Source organism: Balaenoptera borealis (genome assembly GCF_965194805.1).
Source record: "Balaenoptera borealis genome assembly, chromosome: 11".
In the NCBI taxonomy this organism is placed as follows: Eukaryota; Metazoa; Chordata; class Mammalia; order Artiodactyla; family Balaenopteridae; genus Balaenoptera; species Balaenoptera borealis.
Window position 1 is genome coordinate 17,555,351 of NC_138868.1, and position 26,489 is coordinate 17,581,839.

Consider the following 26,489-nt stretch of genomic DNA (forward strand, 5'->3'; position numbering starts at 1 on the left):
TTTTTTTTTTATATAAATTAATTTATTTATTTTTGGCTGTGTTGGGTCCTCGCCTCTGTGCGAGGGCTCCCTCTAGCCGCGGCAAGCGGGGCCACTCTTCATCGCGGTGCGCGGGCCTCTCACTGTCTCGGCCTCTCCCATTGCGGAGCACAGGCTCCAGACGCGCAGGCTCAGTAGTTGTGGCTCACGGGCCCAGTTGCTCTGCGGCATGTGGGATCTTCCCAGACCAGGGCTTGAACCCGTGTCCCCTGCATTGGCAGGCGGATTCTCAACCACTGCACCACCAGGGAAGCCCTCATTACTGTTTTTGTTGTAACAAATATGTAGAGATATTCTATATTTTTTTATTAAAAATAATTTTTATTGGAGTGTAACTGCTTTACAATGTTGTGTTAGTTTCTGCTGTACAACAAAGTGAATCAGCTATATGTATACATATATCCCCTCCCTCTTGGACCTCCCTCCCATCCCCCATCCCACCCATCTAGGTCATCACAGAGCACCAAGCTGAGCTCCCTGTGCTATACTGCATCTTCCCACTAGCTATCTATCTTATGCATGGTAGTGTGTTTATGTCAAACCTAATCTCCCAATTCATCTCACCCTCCCTTTCCCCCACCGTGTCCACACGTCCATTCTCTATGTTTGCATCTGTATTCCTGCCCTGAATATAGGTTCATCTGTACTATTTTTCTAGATTCCACACATGTGCATTAATATATGATATTTGTTTTTTTCTGTCTGACTTACTTCACTCCGTATGACAGACTCTAGGTCCATCGACAGCTCTACAAATGACCCAATTTCATTTCTTTTTATGGCTGAGTAATATTTCATTGTATATATGTACCACATCTTCTTTATCCATTCATCTGTCAATGGACATTTAGGTTGTTTCCATGACCTGGCTATTGTAAATAGTGCTGCAGTGAATGTTGGGGTACATGTGTCTTTTTGAATTATGGTTTTCTCAGGGTATATGCCCAATAGTGGGATTGCTGGGTCATATGGTAGTTCTATTTTTAGTTTTTTAAGCAACCTCCATAGTATTCTCTGTAATGGTTGTACCAATTTATATTCCTACAAACAGCATAAGAGGGTTCCATTTTCTCCACACCCTCTCCAGCATTTATTGTCTGTAGATTTTCTGATGATGGCCATTCTGTCAGGTGAGATATTCTTTAAATGAAACAGTTAGCTGTGATAATCATTATTATCACATTACTCTTTTGTAGGCTTTTGGTATTTCTGGATATATGATGCCACTCAGATTTTAGTATCAGTATGACCTTTTATATTGAACTGCATATTTTTCTCAGCAGCATTTTCATATCTTTTCTTCTTTGTCCTTGCAGCAATCTGTCAGCTAGGTAAACTAATTACCTGCACCTCTATTATAGTAATTATTTAACTCTACAACACTTTTCTAATGATTTGCCTACCTCCTCTACCAGTGGAAAACTCCCATGAGTGCAATGTATCAGTCAGGAATGCAATTAGCTGTCAGTAACAAATACCCCAAGTAACAGAAGCTTAAACCATAATGATGTATATTATTTATTTAGTAAAAAGTTTTGAAGTAATATCCAGTGGCTCAATGATAGTATAAAAGGCCCAAGATTTTTCCATCATCCTGAGTGGAATTGATTCATCAACCTTGTGTTTGTGAGCTCATGGCCACAATATGGCTGCCACAGTTCCAGGTACTGTGTCTCTAGCATTCCAAGCAGGAAAGAGGGGAGTATGTGGGGAAAAGGTCTCCTTGTGAGTGAAGAAAATTTCTTACAGAAGCTCACTTGATGATCTCTTATGCCTTATTTACCAGAACTGGATGACGTAGACACTCCTAGTTTCAAGAGAGGCTAGAAAAGAGAATATTGTGCAAAGGGGATGAGAATTGTCATGATTCGCTCAGAAAAATCATGATTTGTCTTTTGGAGCTGGGTGGATTGATGCCTGAACAAAATAGGGTTTTTTCTGCCTCCCCCCCCTTTCCTTTCTTCCTTCTTTTCTCCCACCCTTCTTCCCTTCCTTCCTTCCTTCCTTCCTTTCATTCTCCCTTTCTTCCTCTTTTCCTTCTTTTTTTAAATCTGGAAAGACTGTGGAGCAGAAGGGCCAGTGGTGGCAGGAAAGGAATCTAATAGTGTCATTCACAGGCATGGTAGTCCCTGATTCATTTTTTAGAAACTCATGAGCCTGACCAAAAAAATACATGAGTATTAGAATAAATGAAACTTTCTTTGACAGATAAACTGAGGCTCAGAGAGTAGAAAGTATATTTTTCCTAAGACCACACAACTAATTAGAAGAATAAGTGGAACTTTAACTTACCTGTGCTGACTTCTGGCCTGGAGTTCTTCCTGGTTTTTTGTCTTATTACTTATAGAAAAATTAATGCAGCATGTTTTCTTTCTATTTGTTGGCTGTTTGATAGAATGGCTTAACTTAAAGAAGGTAAGTGTTTCTCCTGGGACTTAAGAGATAGAACGTTTAAATGTTTCCCCTAATAAGAATCAATCGACGATGCCCCTCTTTGGATGATTTACAATTATGGAGTAAGATTACTGGCATGTAATAAATTGTAATTCAAAGCCACACTGACCTGTACTTTTTAATCTACTTACTAGTATTATTAAATATGAAGTAGAAATACTTTAGAACTTAAAGAACTGATATTGAGACTCATTATGTGCCAGACATAGAGCTAGCCATTTGAAATATAACTTAGATATTATTCTCTTCATTTTGCTGTTGAGGAAACTGAGGATTATGGAAATTGTGACTTGCTAAACATTGTAAAGCTATAAAGTGGCAGAGTTGGGATTCAAATCTGGCAAAGCTGGACTTTAAAACTTGTGTTTTTCACACTGTCTCAAACTCCTGTCCAGTGCTTGAGTACTATAATAATTATATTTTAACCAGTACCCACTGTGTACTAAAAAGCCCTTAGTAGTTAGATAGGGAAATAGTATATGTCTGAATAATTTTTTGCTTCTAAGTCGTTTGGGAATTAGCATTTTAGTATTTTGCATGTAAAAAATGTTTTATGTGTTTTATAGACTGAAAAGTTTCATGTAACTATCGATTATCATTATCTTTATGTTAGAATTCAGGTTGCTTTCTTGGAATTTCAACGTAGGCCTTTAAAAAAACTTTGTATGGCATTTTGAATTTTTCCGTACTAACATAAAGAAGTAAACATGCATTATAAGTTGTTTAAAGATTCCAGCAGCTATTATGCATCATAATGTGTACTGAAGTTAATTCTAAAGCATATCTATAGCTCATTTTATTGCTATGGCACCTTGTTTATAGTATAGTATATTTATGGGTTAGAATACCTTTAAATATTCTGGCCTTATGTAGTTGTTTTTTTCTTTCCTCATAAAATTTTAAAAGGACACAATGTTTTAAGAAACACTGTACTTGAGGTGCAAAGCTGTTTTATTATTTTGTTACAAGTTAGCTTTTTTCATAATCCTTAGTTTTTAGCTTGTAGAGAGTTGGTTCACAAACTGGCCCCCATACGTGGAGGGCAAGGGAGACTGAAAAAAGAGGCAGACCACTCCAGATTGGTAGGTGGAAGTTTTAATAAGCAAGGGAAATTACTTACGAGGCTTGTCTTGGGCGTCCACAAGACAAGTAGATCTCTCACCAGCCAGGCATCATCTTAAAAGTTTATATAGAGGCCTTAACTGGGTTCAGTCACATATCTGGTCCAGACGGTCTCAACAACATCTTGTTCTCTCAAGGCAGAGAGAATGGGCAGAACATACATTGCAAGGACAGGGGAGGGGGTGAGGAGGAGCTTCCAGTTACCTGGGTCCAGCTCTCCAGTCAACCAGCAGTCACGTCTTCTCAATGATCTCCCCCAACATAGGGGTTTATAGTAAGAATAAGATAAGTACTACATTAAATTTTAAAACTTTATGTACATATTTTTATCTAACACATATAATAATTAGTCCTATGATACTGCTATTACACTGGGGTACCTCTTCACATATTGAAAGTTTCCTGTTAGGAGACAACTCTCCATAGGTCACTTGCATTTCTGAAAATTTTATGAGCAAAAGCATTGGCTACCTTTGTCCTGGACTATCTTTTCAAGGATGCTTGTACAGTAAGTCCCCCACATACAAACAAGTTCCTTTCCGAGAACGCGTTCATAAGTCCACTTTGTTTGTAAGTCCAACAGGGTTAACCTAGGTACCCAAGTACACAATCTGCTATATGGTACTGTACTGTAATAGGCTTATAATATTTTCACACAAATAATACATAAAAAACAAACACATAAAATAAAGAAAACATTTTAAATCTTACAGTACAATACATTGAAAAGCACAGTAGTACAGTACAACAGCTGGTGTACAGGAGCTGGCATCGAGTGAACAGGCAAGAAGAGTTACTGACTGGAGGAGGGAGAGGAGGTGGGAGATGGTAGAGCTGAAGGATCATCAGCAATAAGGGACGGAGGGCAAGCTGCAATTTCACTCATGTCTGACGTTGATGGAATGTACGTTCACATCTTTGAAAGCTTGCAACTTGAAGGTTCACATGTAGAGGACTTACTGAATAGCAATCAGCCTTGGAAGATAGCTCTAATGTCTCCTTCTGGAGCAAGGGACAGATTTGCCTACAGACTTGAAACAGAGAGATAGTATATAGAGCATGGGCCAAGTGGTCTTCTGCTCATTACAGAAAATTAGGGCTCTGTAAGTCAGTATTAATCTCCTATAATACAACCTTCTTTTTATTGTCTTATGGGAACTAGGATTTTGGGAGCTGGCACAAGTGCTGATACTCTGGCTACTTTTATTATCATGAGTAATAGGTCTTTTATTTCTGACCCAGGAATCTCATGTGTTCTGTTAGCATACGTGAAACTGGCAAGCTACATTGTTAGCTTATAAATAGAATAAAATCTCAGACCCTTCATAGCTTTTGACTAAAGTATGCAAATTAAGTATCTTGGACCTACCACCTAGATTAGCAATTTTAATACACGCTAACTCAAAATTTTTAAGATTTTGAAGAGGATTTAAGCTTCAGAATATTCCAGACTATTATAGTAAAAAGCCATCAAAGATGTTAAAATGTCATCATATTTCCACCAGATTTAAAAAATAAAATGGTTGAAACATTACAAATAAAGTTGAATTCTACTTTGTCCTTTCTCAGAACACTGCTTTTCTCTTCTTCTCTGGAGGCAATTACCATCTTGATTTTGGTGTGTGTCCTTACAGTCCATGATTTAATACTTTCACTATATATATACAAAGATATGTAGTTCTAGTTTGTATTTTTAAAAAATTACATAATTTGTTTCATAGTGTATGATTTCTTAACGATCTTTTCTCACTCAACATTGTTTTTAGATCTAGTCTTGTTGATGCATATTGATCCCATTTATTAATTTTCTTCTGCTTCACTATATGAATATAACATATTTTATTCATCTAAACATTACTGATTAGGCATTTGGGTTGTTTCCAGTATTCTGATACTGCAAACAATGCTGTGATGAACATCTTTATGTCTTGGGACAATGAGGGCACCTTTCTCTTGGATGACTAATAGAATGTGGCAGGATTGACATGGTGCCAGTCTGGGCCTAAGAAAACAAGGCAAGCTCTACTTTTGCTCTTTGGAGGAAGCCAGCTACTATGTAAGAGATCCAGCTACTCTGAGACTGCCGTGCTGTGAGGAAGTCCAATCTAGCTATGTGGAGAGGCCATGAGGAGAGAGAGATGTCCCTCTAGTCTCCCTGCTGTTCCAGCCATCCTAGCTGAAGTGCCAGACATATGTGTGAAGAAGTCACCTTTGACTTTCCAGCCATGGCAAATGTCACATGGAGTAGAGACAAGCTGTTTCCACTGGGGCCCTGCCAAAATCGCAGACTCAAAAGCAAAGAAATGATGACTAGTTTTGAACCACTAAGTTTAGATAATGAAAATACCCATTTTTCTCGTGGGCATTCTTTTCTTGTATTAATTAGAAAGTATTTTTATATACTATGGATACACGTTTCTAGTGTTTTTGTGAGGAAACTTGACTCATCAAGGTATAAACTCAAATGCTTTTATTTTTTTCATCAACTGCTACCAATTGTATTATGTTGAAGCCTCGTTTTCCACTAGGACAATATCTCAGCATCTGCATTACTTTTCAGCCGCATTCCATCATTAGAACAGACTCTTAGCATTTTCTAAGATTTATTCCTGAGTGTTTTAAAATCAAAGTCTCTTATTCGATTAAAAAATTCTCTAGGAACTTCCCTGGTGGCACAGTGGTTAAGAATCTGCCTGCCAATGCAGGGGGACACGGGTTCGAGCCCTGGTCCTGGAAGATCCCACATGTCATGGAACAACTAAGCCTGTGTGCCACAACTACTGAGCCTGCGATCTAGAGCCCACGAACCACAACTACTGAGCCTGCGTGCTACAACTACTGAAGCCCACTCTCCTAGAGCCCGTGCTCCACAACAAGAGAAGCCAACGCAATGAGAAGCCCGTGCACCACAATGAAGAGTAGCCCCTGCTTGCCGCAACTAGAGAAAGAGCGCGCAGCAACGCAGCCAAAAAAAAAAAAAAAAAATCCTCTAGATCTCCCTCCTAAATAGGTGGGACTTGCAGGGTAGGGGTTTGGAGCAGTATGTGTGGGTGCGTATGGGACACATGTAATCTCAACACACATGGGATGTTGGACAGGCAGGAGTGATGTGAGGCAGATTCTGCCCTGCTTCATGCTCCTAAAGTGTTGAGGCTTAGTTCTTTCCTTGGTTGGCCTTAAATGGTGTTTGAGATTGATGTCTATGGACTCCATAGGGCAAGATAATGGTTCCCACAGATTCAGCTGATGATGGTCTCCTCTCAAGCAGCCTCTGAAGGCGTTGTGGGTTCCTTTCATGATTGGCTATATCTTCCACTGATCCTCAATTGACAGCTTTACAGAATATTTCTTTGAACTGAGTGCCTGTTTGCTTTATGATGTAACCATCACCGGCAAGACTGTAGCCCCAAATCTGAGGAAACTGGAATGCAGGTTTGGGATCCAGGAGTCCTGACCTTCCTTCTTTTGTCCTGTGGGCTCCCACCATGCCATCACTCCCAATCGTCTCTTCTCCTACTCCACTAGTGCAAGGAAGATCATCAAGTTCAGTGGCTAAGTAAACATCCTACCAGAAGCAAAATATAAATATGACCTTCTTGCAGCCATTGTCAAACTTTACCAATCATTGTCTTGAGTGTTCCCTTGGTTTGGGGGAGAGGAAGCCCCTCCTTCCCTTCCCTTAGAGAGAGGGGAAAGAAGGAAAAATAGCCTCTATTTACAAACAAAAGACAACTTATAACTTCCTTTCATCCACATATAAATCAGAGGTTTAGGGGAAAGGTAGTGTCAGTTTTGTTGAAACTGCATCTCTCTGCAAGCTCTGAAGGGAGTGACAGCTGGAGGTTTCTGATCTTGAATGTGTGTTTCTTGGATCTGTTTTTCTCAGCCAAGTCTTGGTTTTCCTAACATCATCCTTTCATATAATTAATTCTTTGTTACATATGCTGCAAAGATCTATACCCAAACTGTGGGTTGACTTCTAATTTTGTTTATTGTGGCTTTGGTCTTACAGAAGTTTTAATTTTGATGTGGTCAAGTTTACGTATAACCAAAGAAATACTTCCATAAAGTCATAGAAGCATGTATTTTCCTTAATAGCTGTAAAAGTTTGCTTTTTACATTAAGGTCTCTCATCCATCTGGAACTTATAAAAATTCATATATGATGTGATAAGGGGATATAATTTATTTTATATAGAAAGCCAGTTGTTCCAACACAATTTATGGAATGTCTATTCTTTTCCCAGGAATCTGAAATACCAGTTTTGTCTTATATCACATTTCCATATGTGTATAGCTCTGTTTCTAATATTTTTGTTTCCTTAGTATATTGGTCCTCTTTGAAGCAAAACAGTACTGTCTTCATTACTATGGCTTTATATATCCTAAGATCTAGTAAGGTAAGTCTCCCATCCTTTCTCCCAGAATAATTATGATTATTCTTGACCCTTTAGTCTTGCATATGAATTTTAGAATTGACATATAAGTTCTGTAAAAAACTATGTTATGATTTTGATTAGCACTGTATTTGGATTTATAGATTAATTTGGGTATGAACTAACTCTTTAATGTAAAAAAAAATGAAGTAGTTGCCTAGCAGTCTAAATGCATAAATGTTTCCATTTATCGTATAGCTAATATATCTTTCTTACTTGACAATATTTTTATGCAAAGCTTTATCTATTGTCATGGTCAATGCCTAACACAAAGCTTCTCTCAATAAATATTTGTGGAATTAATGAATGAACCATGTAGACATTTGTGCTAGATATTTTGTAACTTAGAATGTGTTTTGGGAACTCTACATCATTAGCTATAAATTTTCCAAATTACAAAAATGTCCTTCATGATTTAGTTTGAGAATGTAGTCTTTCAACAAGAATGCCTAATTTGTAATTATTAAAGCTGCACTAAGTCTACATTTTGCATTTTGTGTGGTCCTATGTTAGTAATTATTGTATCATTTCTGCTTATTTGTTGAGGATGGTGGAGTGAGTTATATCTTCAGATTATATTTTTTAAACCCCTTATTGAAGTATGATTGATGTAAAAAATTTTTACATATTTAATATACACAACTTGATGAGTTTGGAGATATACATCCATGAAACCACCATCACAATATATGCCATAAACATGTCCATCACCTCCAAAAGTTTCCTTCTGCCTTCTTTATTTGTAATAATAGTAATAAAGGCTGTGTCAATTTACATTCCCACTAACAGTGTACAAGACTTGCCTTTTCTCCACACCCTCCCAACACTTATCTCTTGTTTTTCATAATAGCTATTCCAACAGGTGTGAGGTGTGTCTCATTGTGGTCTTGATTTGTATTTTCCTGATGATTAGTGATACTGAGCACTTTTTCATATACCTGTTGGTCAGTTGTTCGTCATATCTATTCAGTTCCTTTACCCATTTTTAAATCAAATTGTTTTCTTTGCTATTGAGTAGTATGAGTTCCTTATGTATTTTGGATATTAACCCTTTTTAGATATATTTTCTCCCATTTAGTAGGTTATCTTTTTATTTTGTTGGTTGATTCCTTTGCTGAGAAGAAACTTTTTAGTTTGTTGTAGTCCATTTATCTACTTCTGAGTTTGTTGCATGTGCTTTTGGTGTCATATCTAAGAAATCATCATCAAAATTAATGTCAAAAAACTTTCCCCCTATGTTTTCTTCTAGGAGTTTTATGATTTCAGGTCTTCAATGCTTAAGTCTTTAATCCATTTTGAGTTGATTTTTGTGTATGGTAAGATAGGGGTCCAATTTCATTCTTTTGCATGTAGCTATTCAGTCTTCCAACACCATTTATTGCAAAGACTATCATTTTTCATTGTATATTCTTGGCTCTTTTGGTGTAAATTAATTAACCATATATGCATGGGTTTATTTCTGGGGTTTCTATTCTGTTCCAGTGATTTTTGTGTCTGTTCTTATACCAATACCATACTGTTTTGATTACTATAGCTTTGTACTATAGTTTGAAATCAGGACATGCAATGCCTCCAGCTTTGTTCTTCTTTCTTAAGACTGCTTTGTCTATTTGGGTTCTTCTGTGGTTCCATACAAATTTTAGATTTGTTAATTCTATTCTGTGAAAAATGCCATTGGAAACTTGATAGGGATTGCATAGAATCTGTGGATCACGTTAGGTGGTATGGAGGTTTTAACAATAATTATTCTTCTGATCCTTGAGCATGGAATATCTTTCCACTTATTTGTGTCATCTTCAACTACTTTTATTAATGTCTTATTGTTTTCAGTGTACAGACCTTTCACCATTTTGGTTGAATTTATTCCTAAGTATTTTATTCTATTGATCGTATTTCAAATGGGATTGTTTGCTTAATGTCTCTTTCTGATAGTTCATTGTTAGTGTATAAAAATGTGACTGATTTTTGTATATTGATTTTCTATGCTTCAACTTCAGTGGATTCAGGACTGTCATAACAAAGTACCAACAACTGAGTGGCCCAGAACAATAGAAATTTATTATCTCACAGTTCTGTAGGCTAGAAGACAGATTAAGGTGCTGACAGGGCCATGCCCTCTCTGAAGGTACTAGGGAAGGACTTGTGTTTTTTTTTCCCCCAAAAACAACATTTATTTTGAGATATGAGAATAATGGGAAAATTAAGTAATGGGAATTGGACCCTCATCGGGGTCTTCTGGGAAATCAGAAGCACCACCCTCTTCTGCAGCTCTATGCTTCTTTAGTTTAGCAATCAGTTCTTTCGCTGGATTGAAGATGCCACTGGTCTGCTGGTCACAGACATAGCAGCGCGGGGTGGTGCAGAAATGCTGCAGCGCACAGCTCTCGCAGAAATAATGCCTGCACTTGGTGACAACTGGGTTTTGGAAGGTCTGGCGACAGATGAAACACTTGAACGGTATTTCCTCCTCATTGCTTCCCACTTCATGGTTTTCATCCTCATGGACACCATAGCGACCCTCGTCAAGATCACGTTCGATCTGCCACCCATGTTTGTAATCTGAACGGTCATGGAGGAATTTGCAGCTGTCTCCAAAGCCGCAAAAGCCAGTCTCCTTGTAGTCCTTACAAATGTCGGGCTGGTAATCCCAGCGCACGGTGGCACGCAGATGCTCGGGAGCTCGGATGGGGCCTTTCCTCACCATCCCGGAGGAAGCATTGCCCATAGAAGTATCCTTGGGCTTCATGTACTTGTGATAATTATTGATTCCCCGATAGATCTTGTCATCTTCCTTGCCCCTCAGCTCCTCCTGGATCTTCTGGCTGCGCTCAAAGATGGCTTGTGCGTCACGCTCCTTCTCTGTGTCTAGCTCGTAGACAGCAGTCGCCCCCATATCCTCTGGCCCCAGGGGTTTCCCTGAGCGAGTGGACTTATAGACCACGCCGAGACTCTCGGGCTCGTTCTCCTCCTCCTGGCTGCTCTGGTCACCGTAAGCTGCCTTCTGTTTACCACTGCCAGGGGTCTTCTGTATCATCGGATTGTGGGTCGTCCGCTTCTTTTCCGGGCAAACCACAGCGCTGCCTTCGTCACTGCTGCTGCTGTCGTCTCCGGACTCTTGGTGGCAGATCGGGCGCTTTCTGAGACCTGTAGCCCCTTTTCGCCCAAGCTTTTTGAAAAGAAAGGTGCACATCTGGTCTGTCATCTTTCCTGGAAAAAGTTGCTCTGCCGTTTTAAGAGTCTCGGGCTCCCAAACGGCTGTGGCCTGCTGGGTGGCGCGCGGCTTCTTCACGTCACTGCACGTAGTGCGCTCCGCCGCGAGTGGGTGCAAAATCGGTTGCGGAAAAAGGAGTGTCCGTGGACACTGCGGGAGCACGAGTGGCCATAGTTCTTTGACTTGTGGTAGCATAGCTCCAATGTTCACATGGCTTTCTCCCTGTGTGTTTGTCTGTGTTTTCACATGGTGTTCTTTTTATCAGGACAACAGTCATATTGAATTAGGGACCCATCCTACTCCAGTTTGATCTCATCTTAACTAATTACATCAGCAATGATCCCATTTCCAAATCAGGTCACGTTCGGAAGTAATGGGAGCTAGGGCTTCAACATATAAATTTGGGGGGGCGGGTGTGGGCAATTCAACCCATAGCACATCTGTTAGATCACCTGTTACAACTTATTATTATTAAATTAGTTTATTTACATGTCTTCATTCCTTAACTCCTCTGCAGAATATAAATTCTTTCAGGGGTTCCTCCTTAATCATTAAAAAAAAAAAAAAAAAAAAATCCCAGTGCTTAGCACATTGCCTGATACAGAAGAAGGCAAAATTCTAGTTGTATGGCTATTTTAAGTGGTAGACTCTGATAATCTAAGGTCTGGGATTTTTATTCTCCCTTTATTATAATGACATCTAATATTTACCCCAAACTCTAGTTATTTGGTTGCCCCAAATAAGATATTACTTATTTTTTTTGGCAGGTAGTTGATACGGCTTTAATTAAATCTAATGGGACAATGTGATAGAGAGATTAAACCAGGCATTTCTTCATGCCATTTGGTGATCTGACCAAGGAAATCAGTCTTTAAAAATTCCTTAAGGCATTTTCATTTCATTTAATGATCAAATTAGAGATTGACATATTTAACCTCAATATCTTCTGTATTCTGTTACCTGCTTTAATTTGAATTTAGAAGTGATTGAGCACAGGAGGTCATTAGATGCATGACTGCACATTCTGGTTTTGTGAATTCATGTTCAAGTCTGATGCTTGAAAATCAGTTCACTGTAAGCTTTGGATATGAGACTGTAGTACGTATTTATCTTTCCCTTATGGTTACCCATCACCTGACCCATTTCTTCGTATGTTTGGGGGATCTCCCTTGTTCCCATTCTGAATCTTGTTGAGACGTTGAGATGCCTCCTACTACAGAAGCTGAAAATGCCCAGTCCTTACTTTCCTAGGCTTTATTGCAATTTAGGACTCTTGAGGAACTCTCTGGCTGCAGTGCTACAGGATGATCGGAAACTGCAGTAATAATGCTGGCAGTCAGTGCTTGGTAATACAGTGCTGTGTTTGGTGACAGAGCCAATGGTATCTTCCCCAGACCAATGATGTGGCATGTTTTGTATGTTGCTCCTGGCTGCAGATCTTCAACAGGGCTGCTGTGTTGCAATGCACACCATACATGGCTGGCCTTGAACCTGGTTCTTCAATCATCCTGGTGAGTCTGAGACATATGCTACCCTTTGAATAAATTCCTGGCCCCTGTCATTCCCAGTCAATGATAACTTCTTCAATTTTCAACTAAAAACCTTGACAAGTTCAAGGATATTCAGTATTTAACTGATGTACCTATAATGAAATTTTAGATGTGTGGACCAAAATAAGTTGTTCAGTCTTACATTTGTCATGAAGATTAGTCTTGTACATCAACTTCTATGCTGGCTTTGATTGATACTTTTTTTGTTCATTTTCTAAGTCTCATTTATTTTTCAATAAATATTTTTTGAGTGTCTGAGTGTTAGTTCCTATGGCTACCATAAGAAATTACCACACACTTGGTGGCTTAAAGCAATATAAATTTATTCTTTTATATTTCTGGAAGCCAGAAGTCCAGAATCAGTTTCACTGGGCTAAAGTCAAGGTGTTGGCAGGGCTGGTTCCTTCTGGAAGCTCTAGAGAATGTGTTCACACATCTTTTCTAGCTTCTGAAAGCTGCCTGCATTCCTTGGCTTGTGAGCCCTTCCTTGCATTATTCCAACCTCTTGCTTTTGATTTCACATTGCCTTCTCATATTCTGCAGTCAAATCTCCCCTTGCCTTCCTCTTATAAGGACATTTGTGATTATATTTAGGGCCCAGCCATATATCCAGGATAATCTTCCCATCTCAGGATCCTTAACTTAATCACATCTTCGGAGTTGCTTTTGCCATATAAGGTAGCATTCACAGCTTCCAGGGATTAGGACCTGGTTATCTTTGGGAGCTATTAGTCAGCCTAATACACTATGCTATGCGCTATGCATTGAGAATACAAGGTGAAAAAGATAAATGTTTCTTCTGTCCTTATGATGTTAGTGGGATACACACATTTAAGTAAAAATTACAGAAGTAATTCTGCAAGTTTACTTATGATAAGTGCTCGAAGGAGAAATACAAGATGGGATGGGAGAATATAATGGACTGACCTGGCAGAGATTAGGGAGGTTATGGAAAATTTTACTAAAAAATAATATTAGCTAACACTATGTGCTAGCACTTTGCTCAGTGGGTTACATATATTCATTAATTTAATCTTCACCACTAACCTATGAGGCAGATACTTATACTATCTCAAGATTAATAAACTGAGACACAGATACTATAAATAGCCTGCTTAAGAGTCTGTGGCTACTAACGGGCAGAGGAAGAAACATTGAAGTGGTCCTTAAACGAAGTGGATTTCAGTTGTGTTGCCTGCCCACCATTATTGTGTAAATTGTGTCCTGATTTTCTTTGGAGAAATTTCTGTTGCCTCATTGTACCCAAACACTCTGCCCTCCCCTAGTTAGGGGTGGGCACGTGTCCCAACCTAGGAGTGACTCTCCAGCAAAACAAAACAAAAAGCTGAGGATGATCCCTTTTCCAGAATAGACTGCCCATCATTTCCTACCGTCTTAATTGCTTAGGCTTCCTTGACTTCTGTTATTTTCCAGTTGTGTCTTTAAAGTAATTATTATTTTTTAAATTAATTTATTTATTTGGTTGCACCAGGTCTTAGTTGTGGCATGCGGGCTCCTTAGTTGTGGCTTTTGGGCTCCTTAGTTGCAGCTCGCCAGCTCCTTAGTTGCAGCATGCAAACTCTTAGTTTTGGCATGCATGTGGGATCTAGTTCCTTGATCAGGGATCGAACCCAGGCCCCTTGCATTGGGAGCGTGGAGTCTTATCCACTGCGCCACCAGGGGAGTCCCAATGTAATTATTTTTTTAACAGTCTTTGTGTGAGCTACTTCCTACCTTTCCAATAAATTCATTTCCTGCTTAAGTTTCTGCTGGTGTCTGTTGCTTACAACCAGAGCACTCTAAGAACAAGGAGGAATTAGGCAGGTGAAGATGAGAGGAGGCAAACAATTCCAAGTAGAGGGTAGAGTGTGTACCTGAGGGGATAAGCTACTTGTATTTCTGAGGCATTCTGAGAAAGCCATGTGGCTGGAGCTACTGTGGTAGAGAGTGGCATGAAATGAAATTCAAAAGCTTTGCAGGGGCCAGATACACAAACACATGCCATGTGAGGATTTGGGGCTTTATCCTCAGAGTAATATTTTGTTATTGTTTTATTTCATTTTTGTTTTTTTTGAAAGCAAGACATTTATAACTAATGTATTTTGGCAGCTGGACTCAGTGGGGTACAAGCAGAAAGCAAATTTATTCTTTCTTATCACTTTCTGTTAAACTTGCTCCATTAAGTCATTTTTTCCTAGATTCAGGATGAAATCTTGGCTAGGTAGCATGAGTTTTCTGATTCCTCTTAGAATGAATAAATGTCTATCTCTTTTAGGTTATGAAATGTAAGGTTCAGTCTAATATCAGAACTCCACATTTTCATCCAATTATAAAACTCTCTCATTACCTTAGCCAAGGCCTAAGGCAGGCTTCAAACCTGCTTTAAGGGAAGGGTGTGATCATCTGCTTCTCCACATAGCTTTTCTCCTCCCTCTCTTCCACTGGACGTGCCACCTCTGGCTCCTCCAGGGTTGCAGGCAGGGGAGGGATGAGGCTATCCGTTTCCTGGGAGGTTTCTGTAATGCACCTGCAATTTCTCTGTTGCAACAGTGCTTCTCTTGCTGGAGGTTAATGATCTCCCCTACCCCTCTACTTCCAAGCCCTGACCTCTGCCGGTTCACATTCAGCTTCTTTCTGCTGGGCTTACCTTCACCCCCAAGTGGTCCTTTTCCAGGAGACTCAGGGCTGGTGGAGACAGCAGACAGCCTGCAGCAGGAGGCAGGTTCACTGTGCCACTAGACTCCAGGAGTGTAATCATTTTTCAAACTGTCTCAACTACTCTCCACTCTGCCATTAGGCTGACCAAACTCTTGCTTTTAGACTTTTTCAGGCATGTTTCCCATAACTGTCTCTGTGTTATCCCAGATTCCAGGGAACAGTGCCAAGCTCTCTAAATGCTTCTTCTGAAGCTCCCCCACTCTCGGAAATTGCCTGGGATTCACCAAAGTTTTCCTAATCACTCCTCAATTGGCCAATCCACCTCATCGGGCCTATTGCAAGCCTTGCTTTAGACCATCATCTTTGCAAACCTAACCCCTTGTTCTACAGTGTGAGTGTAATTGATGTCTATTATTCTTAGTTTGGAGGCTTCAGTCCAAACAGACAATAGGAAAAGTGTCATTTTAATATTTCTCTTGCAAAGTGATATATATGATCAGATGTTTATTATTCCCATAATTTTAATGAATATAGTCTCCAGTCACATTTACTTCCCCAGCCGCCATATAAAACAAACAAAACACTGATCATTCTTATATTTAAAAATCAGAATATTTTCTAAGTTGGACCAGATTTGAGTTCCTTTACCCTAGACAGTATTAAATTAGTCAAACAATTCCTTCCTCAGTATTCTGCAGGAAGTGGGGGGCCCTTTATCTATTTTTGGTTTGAAAAAAACTCAACTAGCTGTCAAACACTTGAATGTGGACCAAACATTTAAACATTCAGTGAAAATTTGGATGTGTTTCATAAAGCACTCAGCAAAGTAGAAAGCCCTCTGACCACTTTCAAAATAATCCAAGCAAACAGCAATTAGGGATATATTCTACGTCTTTTTGTTCACAGCTCACCAGGACATAATGTGAGCTCCCATGCATATTGGGAGGGAAACGGACGGCACTTTGGTTGTTCCGTGCTTTGATATGTGACTGGCAAGGTTGCAAATAATGTGCCTGCAAAAGAAAGTTGCTTCCCGGTGCACCTGAAGATGGAATTTAAAAAACAGTTTCTTCCTCCTTCCTTTTCTCTTTCCATTTACTCAGCATTACGTGACCCTGCTGTTAAGCACCTGAGGAGAAAAAGCAATTGTTTATGGTGGCCCCAGTGGGATGAGTCTGACCAACAGAAAGAAGGCAACACAGCAAAGAAGTGTTTCCAACATTTATTTAGTATATATTTATTAAGCACCTATTAGGCACAAAGAACATAAAACATGGTGACTTCCTGCTAGAAACTTTTAATCTGGTTGTGAGGATAGCATATACATGTACCATAAGTTAAATTCAGTTTGTACTATCAAAGGCAGAGACATCCCATACTGGGAGCCTGCAAAAGGCAAAGGTGCAGCCAAGAAAGTGGTAGAAGCTACAGGAGAAAAGTCTGGGCTAAATATAAGTTTCTAACGGAACTGACCAAAGATGGGTTGGACCATCTTAAACAGAGGTGAGTTTCGTGTCGTGCAAGGTATTTAAGCTAGTCTGAATAAGCACTCAGCAGGAATGTTTGTACAGGGTATTATTGCATCTGATGAGTGGCTACCCAAGGTGATCTTTAAAATACTCACGTGACTTTATGATGCCTTGATTCTGTGAGTGTTTAGGACAGGGAGCATGCATAGGCTCATAAAGTGACCAGGAAAGCATTTGTTGAGGTTGAGGTGTGAAAGAAGGAGCAGATGTGGGACAGAGGAAGGGAGGGAGGAGGGAGCTCCAGGCAGAGGGAATACAGTGAGACTAATGAAAAATCTGGGGCTTTTTCTTGACCATATATTGCAGGAGAAAGCTGTATTATCTCTAACCACATTTAGAGGAAGATTACACAGTTCAAGGAACAATATCTTAATGAACGTTTCTTCAGTGGCTGAAAATTTGCCATAGTTGACCCATGAAGTCAAGCCTGAGGTATGGGCTAGGGAGTTTGTCTAGTTCACATAAACAGAATTTTGTTGAGTTCCTACTGTGTTGTAGGCATCAGGCACTGGGAGTGCAGAGATGAAATGAGACACAATTTCTTCTCTTGAATAGCTTATTGTTGACCAGGGGCAAAGATACTACAAAAAAAGAAAATTACAGACCAATATCGCTGATGAATATAGATGCAAAAATCCTCAACAAAATACGAGCAAACAGAATCCAACAACACATTAAAAGGATCATACACCACGATCAAGTGGGATTTATCCCAGGGATGCAAGGATTCTTCAATATATGCAAATCAATCAATGTGATACACCATATTAACAAATTGAAGAATAAAAACCATATGATCATCTCAATAGATGCAGAAAAAGCTTTTGACAAAATTCAATACCCATTTATGATAAAAACTTCCCAGAAAGTAGGCATAGAGGGAACCTACCTCAACATAATAAAGGTCATATACGACAAACCCACAGCAAACATCATTCTCAATGGTGAAAAACTGAAAGCATTTCCTCTAAGATCAGGAACGAGACAAGGATGTCCACTCTCACCACTATTATTCAACAAACTTTTGGAAGTCCTAGCCACGGCAATCAGAGAAGAAAAAGAAATAAAAGGAATACAAACTGGAAAAGAAGAAGTAAAACTGTCACTGATTGCAGATGACATGATACTATACATAGAGAATCCTAAAAATGCCACCAGAAAACTACTAGAGCTAATCAATGAATTTGGTAATGTTGCAGGATACAAAATTAATGCACAGAAATCTCTTGCATTCCTATACAGTAATGATGAAAAATCTGAAAGGGAAATTATGGAAACACTCCCATTTACCATTGCAACAAAAAGAATAAAATACCTAGGAATAAACCTACCTAGGGAGACAAAAGACCTGTATACAGAAAACTATAAGACACTGATGAAAGAAATTAAAGATGATACCAACAGATGGAGAGATATACCATGTTCTTGGATTGGAAGAATCAATATTGTGAAAATGACTATACTACCCAAAGCAATCTACAGATTTAATTCAATCTCTATCAAATTACCAATGGCATTTTTTACAGAACTAGAACAAAAAATCTTAAAATTTGTATGGAGACACAAAAGACCCTGAATAGCCGAAGTGGTCTTGAGGGAAAAACATGGAGCTGGAGGAATGAGACTCCCTGACTTCAGACTATACTACAAAGCTACAGTAATCAAGACAATACGGTAGTGGCACAAAAACAGAACTATAGGTCAATGGAACAGGATAGAAAGCCCAGAGATAAACCCATGCACCTATGGTCAACTAATCTATGACAAAGGAGGCAAGGATATACAATGAAGAAAAGACAGTCTCTTCAATAAGTGGTGCTGGGAAAACTGGACAGCTACATGTAAAAGAATGAAATTAGAACACTCCCTGACACCATACACAAAAATAAACTAAAAATGGATTAGAGACCTAAATATAAGACTGGACACTATAAAACTCTTAGAGGAAAACATAGGAAGAACACTCTTTGACATAAATCACAACAAGATCTGTTTTGATCCACCTCGTAAGGTAATGGCAATAAAAACAAAAATAAACAAATGGGACCTAATGAAACTTAAAAGCTTTTGCACAGCAAAGGAAACCATAAACAAGACAAAAAGACAACCCTCAAAATGGGAGAAAATATTTGCAAACGAATCATCGGGCAAAGGATTAATCTCCAAAATATATAAACAGCTCATGCAGCTCAATATTAAAGAAACAAACAACCCAATCCAAACATGGGCAGAAGACCTAAATAGACATTTCTCCAAAGAAGACATACAGATGGCCAAGAAGCACATGAAAAGCTGCTCAACATCACTAATTATTAGAGAAATGCAAATCAAAAGTACAATGAGGTATCACCTCACACCAGTTAGAATGGGCATCATCAGAAAATCTACAGACAACAAATGCTGGAGAGGGTGTGGAGAAAAGGGAACCCTCTTGCACTGTTGGTGGGAATGTAAATTGATACAGCCACTATGGAGAACAGTGTGGAGGTTCCTTAAAAAACTAAAAATAGAATTACCATATGATCCAGCAATCCCGCTACTGGGCATATACCCAGAGAAAACCATAATTCAAAAAGACACATGCACCCCAATATTCATTGCAGTACTATTTAAAATAGCCAGGTCATGGAAGCAACCTAAATGCCCATCGACAGACGAATGGATAAAGAAGTTGTGGTACATATATACAATGGAATATTACTCAGCCCTAAAAAGGAATGAAATTGAGTCATTTGTTGAGATGTGGATGGATCTAGAGACTGTCATACAGAGTGAAGTAAGTCAGAAAGAGAAAAACAAATATCATATATTAACGCATGTATGTGGAACCTGAAAAAATGGTACAGATGAACTGGTTTGCAGGGCAGAAGTTGAGACACAGATGTAGAGAACAAATGTATGGATACCAAGGGGGAAAAGCCACGGGAGGGTGGGGATGGTGGTGTGCTGTATTGGGTGATTGGGATTGACATGTATACACTGATGTGTATAAAATTGATGACTAATAAGAACCTGCTGTATAAAAAAATAAATAAAATTCAAAAATTCAAAAAGAAAAAACAAAGAGGCTCATCCTGGGGCTTCCCTGGTGGCGCAGTGGTTAAGAATCCGCCTGCCAATGCAGGGGACATGGGTTCGAGCCTTGGTCCGGGAAGATCCCACATGCCGCAGAGCAACTAAGCCTGTGCGCTACAACTACTGAGCCTGCACTCTAGAGCGCGGGAGCAAGAACTACTGAGCCTGTGCGCCACAAGAACTGAAGCCCGCGTGCCAAGAGCCCATGCTCTGCAACAAGAGAAGCCACCACAATGAGAAGCCCGCGCACTGCAACAAAGAGTAGCTCCCGCTCGCCGCAGATAGAGAAAGCCCGTGTGCAGCAACGAAGACTCAACGCAGCCAAAAATAAATAAATAAATAAATTTTTTAAAAAATAAAAAAATTAAAAGCTCATCCTAAAACGTCTCCTGATAAATACTTAGATTTAATTTCTCCAGTTTCATGATCACTCTAATAGTAGCTGTATTTATTGAGTACCTTCTAAGTGATAGATATGTTAGTCTCTTTCCAGTTCTCATGACAACCCTTCAGTGTAGGTCTTTTATTATCTCTGTTTTCCAAGGAGGAAAGCAAAACTCAGAGAGGCCACCTATATTGCCCAGCTATTAGTAAGTAGCTAATGGAAAATACAAAAGGTAGATAAATTAATGGAGTGGTTATCATGTCCTAAGCACTGCACTAGATGCAGGGCACACAGCATCTTATCAAATCTTCTCATCACTAGAGAGGAGAAATACCACTGTCATCCCCATTTTATGGTCAGGAAAACAGGCTCAGTAAAATTAAACAAATCATCCAGAGTCTCACAGTCGGTGTTATGGACCAAACGCTTGTGTCCTCCCCAAATTCATGTGTTGAAATCCCATCCCCCAGTGTGCTGTTATTAAAAGGTCGGGGCCTTTGGGAGGTGATTAAGTCATGAGGGTGGAGCCCCATGACTCCTTTATAATAGAGTCTCCAGATTGTTCTCTTGCCCTTTTGTGCCGTATGAAGATGCAGTGTGAAGTCAGCCATCTATGAACCAGCCTCCAGAACTGTGAGAGATACACTTCAGCTGTTCAGAAGCCCCCCCTAGTCTATGGTATTCTGTTGTAGCAGCCTGAGCTGACCAAGACAGTTAGTGTAGAGCAAGGATTCAGGCCCAGCCTGCTTGGCCCAAAAGCTGATAGTCTTTAAATTTTTTTAAAATTTATTTATTTGTATTTATTTTTATTTTTGGCTACGTTGGGTCTTTGTTGTTGTGCGTGGGCTTTTTCTCTAGTTGGGGTGAGCAGGGGCTACTCTTCGTTGTGGTGCGTGGGCTTCTCATTGCAGTGGCTTCTCGTTGTGGAGCTTGGGCTCTAGGCATGCAGGCTTCAGTAGCTGTGGCACGTGGGCTCAGTAGTGTGGCTCACAGGCTTAGTTGCTCCGCGGCATGTGGGATCTTCCCGGACCAGAGCTCGAACCCATGTCCCCTGCATTGGCAGGCAGATTCTTAACCACTGCACCACCAGGGAAGCCCTAAAAGCTGACAGTCTTTAAAAACTATGCTACTTTTCCTCTCCCCACTGTGTTGTACAGGCGACAGCTTCACTCCAGCTCTGCTTTTCTCCTTGCTTAACCAGAAAACAGAGTGAATGACAAAACCATTTTGAGTATTTCCTTGGAAGGCCAGGAGTGAACTTGGCTGGAGGAGAAATTCCCATTAGAATTCTGAGGCTTGGTGTACAGCAGTGGCACCAGGAAGGAAAAAATGCCATGCTCATTAAGCAATTACTGAGACTCATGGTTAAAACATGAGGTTGCCTTTCTAAGAGAATCCCTGGAATAAGTGGTATTCTTCATTTTGCCTTAGAGCCTGATTGATCGGTGTCTAAGAAATGCACCGTCTTTTACTGGAGAAGTAATGGGGAAGCAAGGACTGTTTCATCCAGTATCTCTTTGGATCCTTACAACAACCCTTTGGAGACATATGGAGGATATTTGGTTTGGAATTTTAGTGGCCAGTTAATCAAGATCCATCCTGCTTTTGAATCCTGGATCATTTGCAAAATATATACAATAGTTAGGGATTCCAATTTCAGGTTTATCACTTGGATTGGATCTCATATCTTGGATCTGTGGCCAGATGCCCTTCCTCATTTACCCCCCAACCCTTGCTGCAGCTAGACTTTGGGATCTGCATTTAGGAAGGGTGGGGCTGGTAGCCAACTGCCTCATACCAGGTGAGTGCAGGGAGCCTGGGGGAGGAAGGTCTCCTAGGGGACACGTAGCAGGTTCGCCTTTCCCCAGTAGAGGTATATGGAGAATGGGATGTCTGTCTCTTACCACCTCCCATGTTAGATGAATCATTCCCTCTCCTGTGAGGAGAAACCAATGAAAGTACAGAGGGCAACAGTTTCTTACCAAATACATCTGAGAGGTGTTTTGTTGGCTGAAAAATCATAGGGAGACAGAGCATATTGTTTTCAGGGCACTCCCTGAGCTTGTTCTTTTAGTCAATTGCCTTCTCCTGATTTGACAGGTGGAGAATTTGAGTCTCAGAGAAGCTGAAGTTTTGAAAGTCACACTTTAATGACAAACATGGGGTCCTATCTCATAACGAGCTAGTGAATGGGAGCTTAGAGCTCAGGGGTTCAGAACTTTTATGTCAAAAATGTGCTAAGAGCTTCACAGAGAAGACATGTGACTTGCACAAGATCAAAGTGACAGGACTAGATATCAGGTCTTTGGACTCCTTCTGGCTCTTTCTAGTGTCTCACAGAAGTCTCCTTCGTAAGCTGGTGACATTTGTGCCGTTGGCTAGTAAGCATGGTCTTCTGGATACCTGGCACTATTCCCAAACCAATTAAATCAGAGTCTCTTGGTGGAGAAGCTCCATCATTGATGTATTTTCTTTAAAGCTCCCAAGGTATCCTGATCTACAGAAAGGTTGAGAGCCACAGCCTTGGTGATGTCACACTTCTGTTTCATCGCAGTGACGCTTTCTTTGAATGTAGAGATGAAGGGAGATTGCATTTCCAGGCAGATCATCTGTTTATTAACATTTGAAACCTAAATCTGAGCCTCAGTAGGTCCCTGTGTGAGCTTCCTTAGCTTACTAAGGCAGTCCTTTACCTCGGATAAGGCATAGGTATAGCGATAGACAGGGGCAGTTCTTGCCCTGTCTTGATGCCACTTGATTTTTACAACAGCCCTGTGAAGTCAATAATTATTTGCATCATGCACAAAATGAGAAAACTGGATTCTTACCTAACCCTGCATGGAAGCAGATAGCTTTCTGTGCTGGTCTTTAGAAAAGAGGTTCACACCAAGCGTGTTAGTAGCTGATCTTTATTCCCCACTCTAACAATGGCATCTTCCCATTTGAGAATTCATTGGGAAAACCCATTTTGATCTAGCAACCCCCAACCGGATCTGTGGTCAACGGTTATACAGGTTGTGCCCTGTCCAACCCCAAGAAGTGCCGGTTGCTACAGTTTATGTGAATGGCACCCCTAGCTCTTAGGCAAATACCCTGGCTGGATAACTGTACATGGTGAACCTGCATATACTTAAAGAGGTGCTATCTTGCTCAGGAGGCAATCCCTCTAATAGGATGTAAAGGGTGCTGGAACAACCCCCAAATACTGCCCTGTCATGAGATAACATAAAATCAGTGTGTGATCTATTTCTTAACACTATCTTCTCCAAGCTCTCTCATTTAAAATGCACATACTCTTAGGAACAAGAAACTATTCTGAACTCTTAAACTGTTTTCCTCTAAGGTGTTAAAGATTGATAATTCTTATAGAATAGGGGGTTATGCTTTTCAAACAGCCTTCACGTTGCCTTCTGTGATGTAAGTATTATTATTCCCAATTTACATGTGAGCAAACTGAGATTCAAGAAAGATCACTGTCTCTCACAGATATAGGAGACAAACTTGTGGTTACCAAAGGGGAGAGGGAATGAGAGACAAATTAGGGGTATAGGATTAACAGATACAGTGTGTAAAATAGATAAGCAACAAGGTTATACTGAATAGCACAGGGAATTATAGCCATTATCTTGTAATAACCTATAATGGAGTATAATCTGCAAAAATACTGAATTGCTATGCAGTACACCTGAAACTACCATAATATTGTAAATCAACTATACTTCACTTAAAAAAAGATCACTGTCTTGACCCACATTACCCAGTAATTAAGAGCTTGAACTCATTTTTTTTTTGTCTCCAGATTTAAGACTTTTCCCACTATCCCCTACTAATGAGGATAAGGTTTTATTTTTATTCTCCTTGATTACGTGCTTTTAAGAAATGTGAGCATCAAAACAAACATTTTTTAGAGAAGTCTCAGAGGCTGCAGTCCTGTCAGCATTCAGCAGTATCCTTTGGGGTAATTTTTCCAGTTCAGTTGCACCCTCACTTGAATCATTTATGCTATATATTCTTTTTTTTTTTTTTTTAACATTGCAATAAAGCATTTATCAAGGAGTTATTAGAATTCTTCAAAGATTTTAGAATCCTCGGGAAACATTGCAAAACAAATATACACAGGTTTGGAAATAGAAATTACAGTTAACCATTGTCAATGGAAAAAAACCCACTCTTTTTATGTGCACCACTTATTAATGAGGTATGCTCTATTTTCTAAGTAAGAAACTTTACATGATGGACAAGTTTCTTTTTTTAATTAGTATGGATGCTGAGATAATAGTGTATGTTAAAATATGTTGGTTTTCTTTGGAAAACTCATGTATTGAAACATGGCTAGACTATTTATGCAATTGGCTTCTCTTTGAAAATGATAGTCTTTGATCAAAGAAAATAAATATTTATATTCATAGAATGTAGGCTATAGAGTAGAGGAAAGAGTATGGGCTTTGTTGTCAGACAGGCCTGAGTTTGAATACAGACTTCTCCTTCCTGATGTCTTTGTGGTTTGAAGAAAATTGCTTGTCATCTCTTAGCCTCAGTTTCCTCATCTATAAAATGGGGGTAATGAGACTTGCATGATAATAAATTGAAAGTATATAGCACATAGAAATCCCTCAAAAATGTTAATTGACTTACATCCCTCTTGTGGTAAAAATCTACTGTCCATTAGGTAATATAATTACCTATTTTTATTATTATATGAGAGGGTGGGAAAGTACATTCACCTAGCTTGCAGAAAAGAAAAGCCTAGGTAGATGGGCTTTGGTAACGTTCATTCGTTTATTCATTTGCTAATTCAGTCACACAGAGTAATTTCTCTAAAACGCAAAACTTATTACTGGCTCCTCTACCTAAGACTGGTCAAAGCCTCCCTAGCCTCAGTCAGTTTCCTTATCTGAAAAAGGACAAAATAATAGTATTTAAGAGAGCAGTTGGGCACATTAAATGTGAATCTTAATGTATATGAAGCACTCATTGTCTGGTATGAAGTAACTACTCAGAAAACTGTTGAGTGGTGTAGTTATTTATTATTTATTTTTTTGGCCACGCCGTGCGACATGTGGGATCTTAGTTCCTTGACCAGGGATCTAACCTGCGCCCCCTGCAGTGGAAGTGCAGAGTCCTAATCACTGGACTGCCAGGGAACTCTGGTACACTTATTTTTTATTAAAAAAATAAAAACAATTATAAATATTTAAAAATTATTTTTATTTTTTATCGTTACTGCAACCAAAGCGTTTTCATATACATTAGCCTCATTTGTGCTACACAATAGTCCTATGTTATTTTTATTCTTCCTATTTTACAAATGAGAAGAAAACTGATTTGAACAGGTCACAAGGTTAGCAGGTCATCAGACTTCAAGTGGATGCTTTTCCATGCTACCATGGCTTCCTTTCTGATTCATGTACCTCTCAGGGACCCATCCCTGGGTCCCTGACAATTCCATCTCTTGGGTAAATCTTTCTTTTTGAAAGACTCCTGCTGAAATGTCTACCAAAGTGGAGTTAGTTACCTGCTATACCTTATCACCTATGAACACATCACAGCTTATTCTCAGAAGGGTTGGGTTGGGTGGTCAGGTGAGCTAACTCATCCGTCACAGAGCAGAAGACAGTTAGTCAGTCCTGGTTGCAGTAGAGGAGATAAAAGAAGGTCCAGGCACTCTGGGATTCCACCCAGCAAAGGCAGGCTTGGGTGCAGTCTGCAGCAGGTGGGGAGGAGGGAGATTTCCCGCTCTCACCTAAAATCGAGAGAATAATGGTTGCTTTACAGGGCTGTTGTGAGGGTAAATGAGGTAACAGTAATAGCTCACATTTATTAAGCAAATACCATCTACATGTATTACCTCAGTCCTCCCAACAACAGTTTGAGTGAGCTCTAGTGTTATCCCATTTCTCAGAAAACTGAGGCAAAGAGAGGTTATTCTCCTAGCTGGTTCTCTGCCAGCTAGGTGAAGAAGAGCCCAGCCTCTGTTTTCTGAGATAGCATATGGAAAACCCCTGACCAGAGGGGGATTAACTAGGAACTT

General features: G+C 39.7%; 1 pseudogene across 1 annotated transcript in view; it reads right to left on the bottom strand.

Annotated features, from left to right (window-relative positions):
* Positions 1-2: 2 nt before the first annotated feature.
* The window catches only part of LOC309606536 (E3 ubiquitin-protein ligase RNF113A pseudogene), a 32,230-nt pseudogene continuing 5,743 nt past the window's right edge, over positions 3-26,489 (bottom strand). The window contains exon 2 of the transcript XR_014249629.1: positions 3-18,907. The product of XR_014249629.1 is annotated as an E3 ubiquitin-protein ligase RNF113A pseudogene (transcript). The remainder of the gene's footprint in view (positions 18,908-26,489) is intronic.